Source organism: Lissotriton vulgaris, unplaced genomic scaffold (genome assembly GCF_964263255.1).
Source record: "Lissotriton vulgaris unplaced genomic scaffold, aLisVul1.2 SCAFFOLD_424, whole genome shotgun sequence".
Taxonomy (NCBI): domain Eukaryota; kingdom Metazoa; phylum Chordata; class Amphibia; order Caudata; family Salamandridae; genus Lissotriton; species Lissotriton vulgaris.
In genome coordinates, this window is record NW_028248538.1 from 1 (window position 1) to 10980 (window position 10980).

The window sequence follows — 10980 nt, forward strand, 5'->3', positions numbered from 1 at the left end:
TCCATACATGACCAAGATTCTTATTTGTCGAACATCACAAGCATATCTTTTATTAAAACTGCAACACCAGCCGCTTTGTTACGGTACACGTTTAAAAATGTACCTGTCACATTTGTTTGTGGGGGGTGAGCGGGGATGGTGGACAAGGAGCTGCTGCTGGGGGATGTCAGAATAGTGTTGGGTGTCCAACTTACATCATCATTGCCTCCATTTCATCTCTTCTCAGAGACCTGCAAGCCGGCGGGCTGCTTGTAAAAATGCGGGCCCGAGAAGTCGCACCGGAAGAGCTGTGAGCCCACCAGCAGTTCGCGGAGGAAGATTTGCGAGCCCAAGAAGGTTGTTAGGAGTGTGCTGGTGATGTGTGAAGAGGGTGCATTACCTGTGGATGCAGGAAGAGGCAGCGTGAAAAGGGTATCTCTCACAGACAGAGGTCCGGTATGTTTCAATGCCTCGAACAGATGACAGCAGACATACTGAATCACAAAATAGTTTTTCAATACTCATATAGTGAGACATATGAACAGTTTGTACCCAGGCACGCAGAGGGACAACTTCAGCCCATCCCCTCAACTCACAAAGTCAGAACTAAGAGCCGTCCACTCCCAAAGGAACAGCAGCGTAGTAGCTTGCAGAGATACAGGCACAGCACCGTACTAGCTTGCAAAGGTAGAGAGCTGCGAGCCGACGGACTGGCTTCTAAATCCGTACCTCCGAAGTAGTGATATTGGGCAGAGGGAACATGAAAGGATTATCTTCCTAGTAGTGTCCTGGAGTGGAAGTCATGCTGCCTGGTGCTCACCTGTTTCTCCTTTATTGTTAATAAATCTTAAACCTTCACTGCATCCAAATCATCATTACACACAGCTCCGCTATATTACATTGCCCCAGAACCTTTCTTTTATATTTTCACTCAATGCAAGGCACAAGATGGCTGCTAACACTTTAGGTTTCAAGTGTTAGCAGCCAATCAGAGGACACTTCCTGCTTTGAAGAGTTAGCAGCCAATCAGAGGCAAGCTTGTGCTTGGGAAAAAGGCATCGACCAGATATATATGTATTTTTTCCCTTTCATATCTCGAAAACCACTGTACGGATTTACACCATTTCAACAAAACCACGCTTTCTAGACCAAGACCTTTTTCCCTGCCAAATTTTGCGTAATTCCGTTCAGCAGTTTGACCTGTGGCCTTGTCTAAAGTTTCCTATGTAAAATTCATTGAGAAAACATGTTTTCACACCCCCTTTTTCTCAGCCCCCCCCTTGACCAATCACCCCTAAACTTTCAAGATAGGAGCTGATCAAAAAAGAGAAACTTTTTGAAAATTTAGTAAAGAATTGTCAACCGACGCCAAAGTTATAAGCAGATGGAGAGCTCCAGGAAGGGGGCCACGCAACATGAGTGAAGCCCCGGGACTGCGGAGACCACAGCGGGCCCCAGCAACCCCTGCAAGCCCCCACTATTTTTTTAAAGAAATGCCCCCTTAACCTAGCCCACCCAGGGACCTCAATAAAATAAAACGCGAGAACCCACAACTCCAGCGCGAATTGCACCGTTTTTTCTAATAAATACTTTTTTGGGCTCTCTGGGTCCTTCTGGGACCCCCTCAGCAGGCCTAGGGGGTTAGAGGGATCTACCCTGCCCCCATCCCTTGTTTCATACCTTTGTTTCTCCGTTTTTAGGTGACTCGCTTCTACCAAACCACAAGATGGCTGCCAACACTTCCTGGTTTGGAGTGATGGCAGCCAATCACAGTGAAGCTCGCGCATGGGACTTAGGCTCCGCCCAGATATCAAAACTATTATTTTTCTAATTTCTGAGCAAATACTGAACGGATTTACACCATTTTTAAAAAGGTCGCTTTCTGACTCAAGCACTCCCTTTCTGCCAAACCTGGAGTAATTCTGTTCAGCAGTTCAAGCTGTAGCTCGTCGCAAAATTCCGTATGGAAATTAACGTGAGAAAATGACTTTTGAGACTCCCTTTTTCTCAGCCCCCGCTTGATGAATCACCCCCAAACTTTCAAGATGGGAGCTGACCTGGATAGACTTTGTTTTGGGAGAATTTCAGGAAGATTCGTCAAACGAAGCCAAAGGTATTAGCAAATCAAAAAATGCTTATCCTATGGAAACTAGGTTCTAACTATAACAACTTACTGGCGACCGCCAGTAGGTAATATATAGATATATATTACCTACTGGTGGTCAGCAGTATCGTTAGTAGGTAGTTAAAGTTAGGATGTAGTTTCCATATTGGCATTTGACGGATCCTCATGAAATTTTCCAAACTAATTTTCCTTTCACTTCAGCCGCTTTGTTGACAAGTCAAAGTGGGGCGAGAAAAAGGGAGTGTCTCAAAGCGCATTTTCGCCATTTTAATTTTATAGAAACTTTAGACACAGCTGCAGCCCGAACTGCTGAACTGAATTACACCAAATTTGCAAAAAAGGTAGCTGTTAGTCCAGAAAGCACCCTTTTTGTTAATTTATGTAAATCCGTTCAGTAGTTTTGGCGTTATTTAAAACATTTCCAGTTATATATCTGGGGCCAGTGAGGATCCATGACTCCTCCTAGTGTCATGCTGAGAGCTGATTGGCTGTCATTACTTCAAACCAGGAAGCGTTGTCAGCCATCTTCTGACTCTGTTGAATGAGTCACAGAAGAAACCTTTGGAAAAAAAGAAAAGTGGAAAGGGTAGAAACACTCTGACCCCCTAGGCCTCCTAGGTGAGGGGTCCCTCCCAGGACCAATGGAGCTTTCTTTCAAAAACAATTTCAGCAGGAGTCGCATTGGATCCACGACTCTCACTAACCACCATCTCCCCAGGGCTAATTATTAAATAGGTGTGGGGGAGGCCCATATAGCCTCACGGGCAGCCCCTGGGACTGCCACCTCCCCAGGGCTAATGTATTGGGGGCCTTGTGGACCCCCTTGCCCCGGGGACCACCACCTTCCTGTAGTTTTTTATTTTTGATATGGGGCCTCAGGGAGCACCACCTCCCTGTGCTTAAAGTGTTTTTTTAACATCTCCCACCAAGCCATAGCAAACTCTGCTCCACTTCTAGCAAGCAAGAGCAGAAAATGCTAGAAGTGGATTAGAATTGCTTTTACACACAACGAGCTGCATGTTAGCAGCTCCCTATGTGTATAAACAATACCGACTCCCGCAGGAGACGGGAAGCCAGCAGCGAATGTCAGGGCCTTCAGGTACCCCTTGTGGGCCCATTCGTGAGTGGGTGCCCTGGTGGCACCCTTCTTAAATGGGCATGCCCTGGGGTTACAGTCCTATGGGGCCTAATTCAGCCCAAGAGAGGGGCAGCGCGGCCCCTCTCTATAATTATATATATATATATATATATATATATATATATATATATATATATATATATATATATATATATATATATATATATATTGCTTCCTTCTCACGGCTCTTTTGCGTTGGAACCTCCCACAGTCCGGTGGCGCGTTCACGGCTGGCAGAGCCCCGCCAGTCACTTATTTCCCATAATTTTCCAGTTAGACGCGCACTCAGAGGTAAAGTGGTATACAGTGTCACTTTATTTGCTGTTACGCGTTTCGGAAGCCAAAACTCCCTTGCTCACACAGCAAGCCATTTGCTTTCCACCAGTTACATACACATAGCGTCATAGCCATAGAAACAGGACTGTACACATTTCGTTTTGGCTGACATCTTAGAGTGTACTTTCTGTACAGTTCTTGTACACACAGTGTCTCTTATTTACACAACCACTTACTTAAAAGAGTGATTAAGTACATTTCATCATTACTTTTTTACTTTTTTACTTTTGTACTTTTTATCTGACATTTCATTCGCCATAGTGGCTAATTGTTCAGTAACTGTTTCTAAACCCCTCTTCTTTCGCCTAGTGGCTTAATAAGGGTTCAATGTCTCTGGTTAAAGCTTTATCTTTAAAAACAAAGAAAAAAGTGCAAAAAACGTGAACTATAGGTGAGGAAATTTCTACTTAGTGAAGAAGTCTTCTACTCTATTTCCGTGATTCTTCTGGGTGACAGGCTCATTTTTCGTGAAGTGCACGTGATCCCTAATATCTCATCTTGATTCCGCCTGTTAGAGTAAAATAAAAATTAAAATTACAATCTTATTCTCATTAAAACATATTTCCAGCTTAGATATTTCAACCAACATTCCTTCATTGTGACACCATTCTATACATTTCATAGGTACAGAATTCGCATTTTGATTTTTTCATGAGTCATATAAATGAACTATCAATTCCTCATGGTCATTGTGCCCATTCGGTTGTCTTGTCTCTAGTTCTAAAATCCATTTAGACTCTTTTTTCCTCAACTGCATCTCTCTGTTACCCCCTCTGTGATTCTGTCTGACCTGTTCGATTGCACAGTATGTTATCAAATTGCAATTTGATCTATGATATTGCGCAAAGTGTCTCGCCACTGGGTATTGAGGGTCCTGATTTGTGATTGCCCTAAGGTGTTGCATCACCCTATTTTTAGCCATTACTGTTGTGCTGCCCACATATCTTTTTTTACAAGGACATTCGAGCACGTATACCACATATGTAGTGCTGCACGTGAGGAATTGAGTTATTTTTCTTTTTGTCTTGCCATGAGGGAGATCAATGTCTTTTCTCATTGGGCTGTTCTTACAAGCTTTACAGTGCCCACACGGAAAGAAACCCACCAGATTATGTTGGTTCCTATCCCTGTAGTCTGTAATGTCTCCCTTCGTGAGTATGTCCCTCAGGCTATGACTTTTTCTGTAGGTGATGGCTGGTCTAACGCTTAAATCAGGGCCAATGATAGGGTCGCTTTTGAGGATGTTCCAATTTTTTGCAATTATTTTCCTTATTTTGTGAGACCCTCTATTGTACGTAAGGATTACCCTGGTGGTGTCGTTTTCTTGCGTTTCCTTCTCTTTGGTTATTAGGGTACTTTCCCTTGTCACATTTTCCATCTTTGTCAGGGCTCTATCTAGAACCCATCTAGGGTAACCCCTCTCTTTGAATCTCTGAATCATTATTCCACTTTCTTTTTTGTACTCCTCTGTGCTAGAACAATTTCTCCTTGCCCTCAGCAGTTCCCCATATGGAATGCTCCATTTTAGGGTATCAGGGTGGCTGCTCAGAGCATGGAGGACACTATTGCCTGCCGTCTCTTTCCTGAACAACTTTGTTCTTAACCGGTCACCTTCTGCTCTTACTTCCACGTCTAAATATTCAACCTTCTGTTTGCTCTTTTGATGAGTAAGTTTTATATTGTACTCATTGCTATTCAAAAGTTTCACAAAATCATCAGCCTCTTCATCATTCCCCTCCCACACTACAAAAAGGTCATCTATGTACCTAAGCCATACAACGACTTTTTCGAATGCCTGATTGTACTGGGGGTCATTTTTTATCTCCTCTTCCCATTTGCCCAAGAACAAATTCGCAAAGCTCGGCGCAAAGCTCGTACCCATGCAAGTTCCAGTTGTTTGCTTATACAGTTCACCATTAAACATAAATACATTATTTTCCAAACATATTCTTATCATTTCCTTTAGCATCCTTGTGTGCTCAAGGTACATTATGTTCCGTTTTTTCAAATAATGCATGCATGCCTCTATACCATGTTCATGTTCAATGATTGTGTATAATGAATTTACATCCATAGTTATTAACATGTACTCAGCTTTCCAATTTATAGTGTCAATCTTTTTCAGAAAGTCTTGGGTATCCTTCACATAGGAAGGTAGCTCTTTCACGTATTCCTGGAGGAAGAATTCTACATATTTAGACACATTTTCATACACGCTACCTATAGATGACACTATGGGTCTCCCTGGTGGTATAAGTGGGTCCTTATGTATTTTGGGAAGAAAATAGATTATTGGTAATTTAGGTTAATCTTTCTTCAAAAAGGTAAACTCCTCCCAAGACAGGAGACCTCCCTCCTGCCACTTGCTTAGGTTGGACCACATGGCTAGGATGTTGTTTTTGTATATGCTCCCATTACTTTTACAGTAATAGTTATCATTATTTAGTTGTCTTTTTGCCTCAGCTATGTATGCCTCCCGGTCTTGTATCACCACATTTCCCCCTTTGTCTGCTGGGCGTATTATTATGGAGGAATCATTAGATAGGGATTCAATGGCTTTCTTTTGTTTTACATTTAAATTGAAACCTCCTCCCTTTCCTCTAGGGCAGTGCTTGTATTCTATAAGCGCCTTGGTAGTAACATCATGAAAAGTGTCTACATTATCATGTGGGAGATTGGGGAAAAACACAGACTTTGGTTTAAAACTCGTCATGGCGGCTCTGTCTGTAGTTAAATTTAATGATTCTGCGCCAGCCTCCCGGGTGTATGTACCCGTATTGTCTCCTTCATGTAGTAGGTCCTGCGCTATTTGGATAGCATTTGCGTCTCCTACCTCTAACAAGGGCTGGCTTGGGGGTATACTCTCATGTGTGCCCCAATTACTCATGTTATTCTTGAGAGCATGCCACTTTTTAAGTTTTAATTTTCTTATGAATCGGAACATGTCAATTCTGGTCTCACTGTATTTGAATATTTCTGTTGGACAGAATGAGAGACCCAAACTCAAGGTTTTCTTTTCAACATCCGTTAATTCTCTACTAGATAAATTTACTATAGTTTTGTTTACCATTGTGTTGTTCTCCATTATTGGTTGCGCTTCTTGTAGCCCCCACGTCTGGTTCCCATTGGCTCGCGTTCCACTTCTTTTCCTCTTCCTTTGTTTCCTTCTTTTCCTGCGTTGTTTGCTTCGTCCGACCCTCTTCCGGCTCCTCTTGCTTTCCCCCGGGGTCTCCCTCTCGTGCCTCTTCCTCTTTGTACTGGAGGGGGTGAGAATACTCCCGACTGCCGCCCCCTCTTCAGCGCTCGGAATTCGTCTAAATACGTCGGTTTTGATGTGATTATGTCCATCTCAGCGATGGTACTTGTGCTGTGCAAGGAGCCCTCCGTGTCCGATCCATCTGCGGTGCCTACGTCTGGTCCCGCTCCTTGGCTTTGGGGAGATTTGTTGGACGATGTAGGTTGTTGCATGTCGTACATATGGTCATACTTTTTGCTGTATGTTAGGATACGCCCGGAGTCATAGTCATTGCAATCTCTGTGCAATTTTCTCTGTTTTCTTAGTTTTATGTCTTCTTCATACTGGACCAGTCTGGTTTTCATTTCCTCCTTGTATTTCTTTATACTTGTCTGATCACTTTCATTGCTAAGTTCTTCCTCAAGCTCCAGTATTTCTTTGAGAATTCGATCTCTATCCTCCCAGGCGTACTTCACCAGTATGCACAACATTGTTTTGGAACTGCTTGTTGAGTTTTCAAACCACTCTTCCAGCATGCGTGGGTTGGGAGACTCATGAGAAGGTGTTATATATATTCTTAATCCTCTCGGAATCATGTCTTTGTCTACATAATCTTGTAGAGACACCGCCTCCCACCATTTGGACGTTTCGTTCTTCTTAAGTTTTTCATATTTTCTTAGTTTACCTATTAATGTGGTTTCCACTTGCTTCTGGGCACCCCCTTGCTGCCCTTTGCCTGGTGCTCTAGCCAATAGTGTCTGGGCCACGCGTCTGCGTTGCGCGTCTTCATCCATTCTTTGTTTTATCACGAGTGTTTTTTAGAATTGGTCACAACTTTGGTTCATTGGGCTGGAAATAACGTGATCCGACGCTAGGGTTGTTGTTACCTAGCTTCGCGATCGTGTGCTCACGTTATACAGTCTTTATAGATCTTAACTTTAAAGCGTATCTGTGCCACTTAGCCTCCCTCCGTATTCCGGAGTTCCGGATGCCCCTTCTGGAAGTTCTGTTGAAACTTGCGCAATTAATACTTTCTTAAATGCGCTTTGCAAGCGTGCAGGCGTTTCCTAGTCCTTATGCCGGTGTTAGCCCTCCGGTACCCTTTCGCTTCTCCCGTGCCTGTAAAACACCCGTCGGCTCCCCCTTCTTCTCGGCTTTCCCTTCCCAGGGCTTCGCGTCTCCACGCTTAGTCCTTGAAGTTCCGGCTTCGAATCTGGGCTTACCTTCGGGATGTTTGCTCTGGCTTTCAAGGGCTTCTCCGCTTGCTGTCCCAACAGGTGTCGCTCACGCTTCTTTCCCGGCGACTCGATTCTCTCAATACGGGCCGGCAGTTCCACCAAAATCAGCTGCTTCCTTCTCACGGCTCTTTTGCGTTGGAACCTCCCACAGTCCGGTGGCGCGTTCACGGCTGGCAGAGCCCCGCCAGTCACTTATTTCCCATAATTTTCCAGTTAGACGCGCACTCAGAGGTAAAGTGGTATACAGTGTCACTTTATTTGCTGTTACGCGTTTCGGAAGCCAAAACTCCCTTGCTCACACAGCAAGCCATTTGCTTTCCACCAGTTACATACACATAGCGTCATAGCCATAGAAACAGGACTGTACACATTTCGTTTTGGCAACCAGAGACATTGAACCCTTATTAAGCCACTAGGCGAAAGAAGAGGGGTTTAGAAACAGTTACTGAACAATTAGCCACTATGGCGAATGAAATGTGAGATAAAAAGTACAAAAGTAAAAAAGTAAAAAAGTAATGATGAAATGTACTTAATCACTTTTTTAAGTAAGTGGTTGTGTAAATAAGAGACACTGTGTGTACAAGAACTGTACAGAAAGTACACTCTAAGATGTCAGCCAAAACGAAATGTGTACAGTCCTGTTTCTATGGCTATGACGCTATGTGTATGTAACTGGTGGAAAGCAAATGGCTTGCTGTGTGAGCAAGGGAGTTTTGGCTTCCGAAACGCGTAACAGCAAATAAAGTGACACTGTATACCACTTTACCTCTGAGTGCGCGTCTAACTGGAAAATTATGGGATATATATATATATATATATATATATATATATATATATAAAAAATCCTGTCAGAACGGCCGCCACGTCTTCATTCACGCGATGCCATCAAACAGGACACAGACCCGGTATTGGTGCTTCAAATATTTATTCGCCCAAAAGTCAGAGACGCGTTTCGCAGCGCGAACGCCGCTTGTTCACTCGACAATTGATTTTGACTGAGGGAGCATTTTTAAAGTGACAGTGCAGTATTTTTGTGAATCACGTGAGTTACATTCTCTATGGACATGGAAGACATACTTTTTTGTGCATATTTACAATGCTGCATGTGCGCTGGTTTCCAATTGTCAGGTAATCTTTTATACATAATTATACATGATGAAATATACATGCAAATATATATTAAACGTTTCTCATAACTTGATACATAAATATAAGTAAAATACTTTAAAATCAATTCTGTACCATTGTTATGATAACTATTGCGTTTTTAGATGTTCTATTAAAATACATTTACCACTCTTCAATTGGAGGTATTTTTTTGTTGTATAACACCTTCCATAGAGAATACTACTATATTGTGTCTAATGTGCTAGTGAAATTAAAATTAAAATCGTGTCCAATGTGTGTCATTTGGACAATTTTCACAAACTTAATGAGCCGATGCAGGCTGCTGTTGTCTATATCACCATAATTGTTCACCACTAATATTTTCTTTCATCACTTTATCACCTTTTTTTCATTTTCTGATTTCATTTTCTTAGTTACCTGATACTCTGTATTTCCATATTTAATGTCCAATATACAAACATAGCGGATTGCCTATCTCAGAGGATTGGGGGTGCTACCCTATCTCAACACTTAGATATAGGTTTACTTCAAGCACCGATGCATCTCATTTCATTTGATAACATCTATATCTTGTATGTGCTAAGTACAATACCTGAAATATCATAAAAAAGTTCAAAAACATTTAAAAATATTTAAAACATCCAAGGACATTTAAAAATATTTAAACATATTTAAAAACACCTATACAAAAAGTAATAAAATATTAAATAAATAGACCTAAAATTCATCCATTTACATGATATCAACCTTCTGGAAAGTGCTTAGTTGTAGGCAGTGGTATGTTTCACCTCTCATTAAAACATTTTTGGGACATGCAATCGGAATATGTAATAACCCATTCCTATTCTATGCTTTACTCCAGACAAGTATACAGGTCCTCTGCTAAGTTCAAGCCCTGGGGATGTTTGGAATCTAGTAACAGGATATATCTGGTTTCCAACTTCTGTAATTTGTTTTCCCTGTCCCCTCCGCACCTGTTGGGGGAAACTGAGTCTATTAAGTAATAAGACAAACCTTTGTTATTGGATCTGTGGCGTTCCTTGAAATGTCGCGCCACCGGATATGTGTTGTCCATATTCGTTATGGCGCGGAGGTGTTGGAGTACTCTGACATGAGCCTGTAACTTAGTGCTGCCCACGTAGACAAGTCCACATGGGCATGTTAGGACGTATACTGTTGAGGAAATAGAAATTGTTCGTGGCCAGTGTGTCCCCTACATGTACTCTATATATGTAGATGTACCCTATGTATGTCCATGTCACCATGCGATTCCCTTCTCATGCCTGTAATAATAATGCCTCTGCATTTCCGTCCAATGTTAGCATGTCAGTTACCAGGCCCTCCATGAAAGAAACGTTAATTCTGCACTGAGGCCTATGTTGCCAATGCATTTACATGGTTCACGTTTAAAAGTCGAGATGAACTCGTTTTTGTGGCTCAGCCGAGCCAGGACCCGAATTCAGGCTCCATGCCTCCTGACACTCTGAAAACTGCAGTTTAGTTTAGTTATGTATCCCTGACCTCTCGCATACATCCTGCTCAGCCGAGAGGTGCCCAGCTTGGCCTGCCAAGACAGTATTTTGCTTACAGTTATCTGCTCTGCTCCACAGAAACACATTCCTGCTTAATGAAAAGGGTAAACATATTTCCGCCTACAGAAGATAGGGCGTAGCCTTTCTGTCTCCATTCAAGTGATTTACAGAACTCGCATCCATAGAAGGCCCATGGCCCCACGCAATGCACGAAGAAATATATGCACACACTAGCATTTAGTGATGAGTAGCCTTTGCTCGAGCGACCT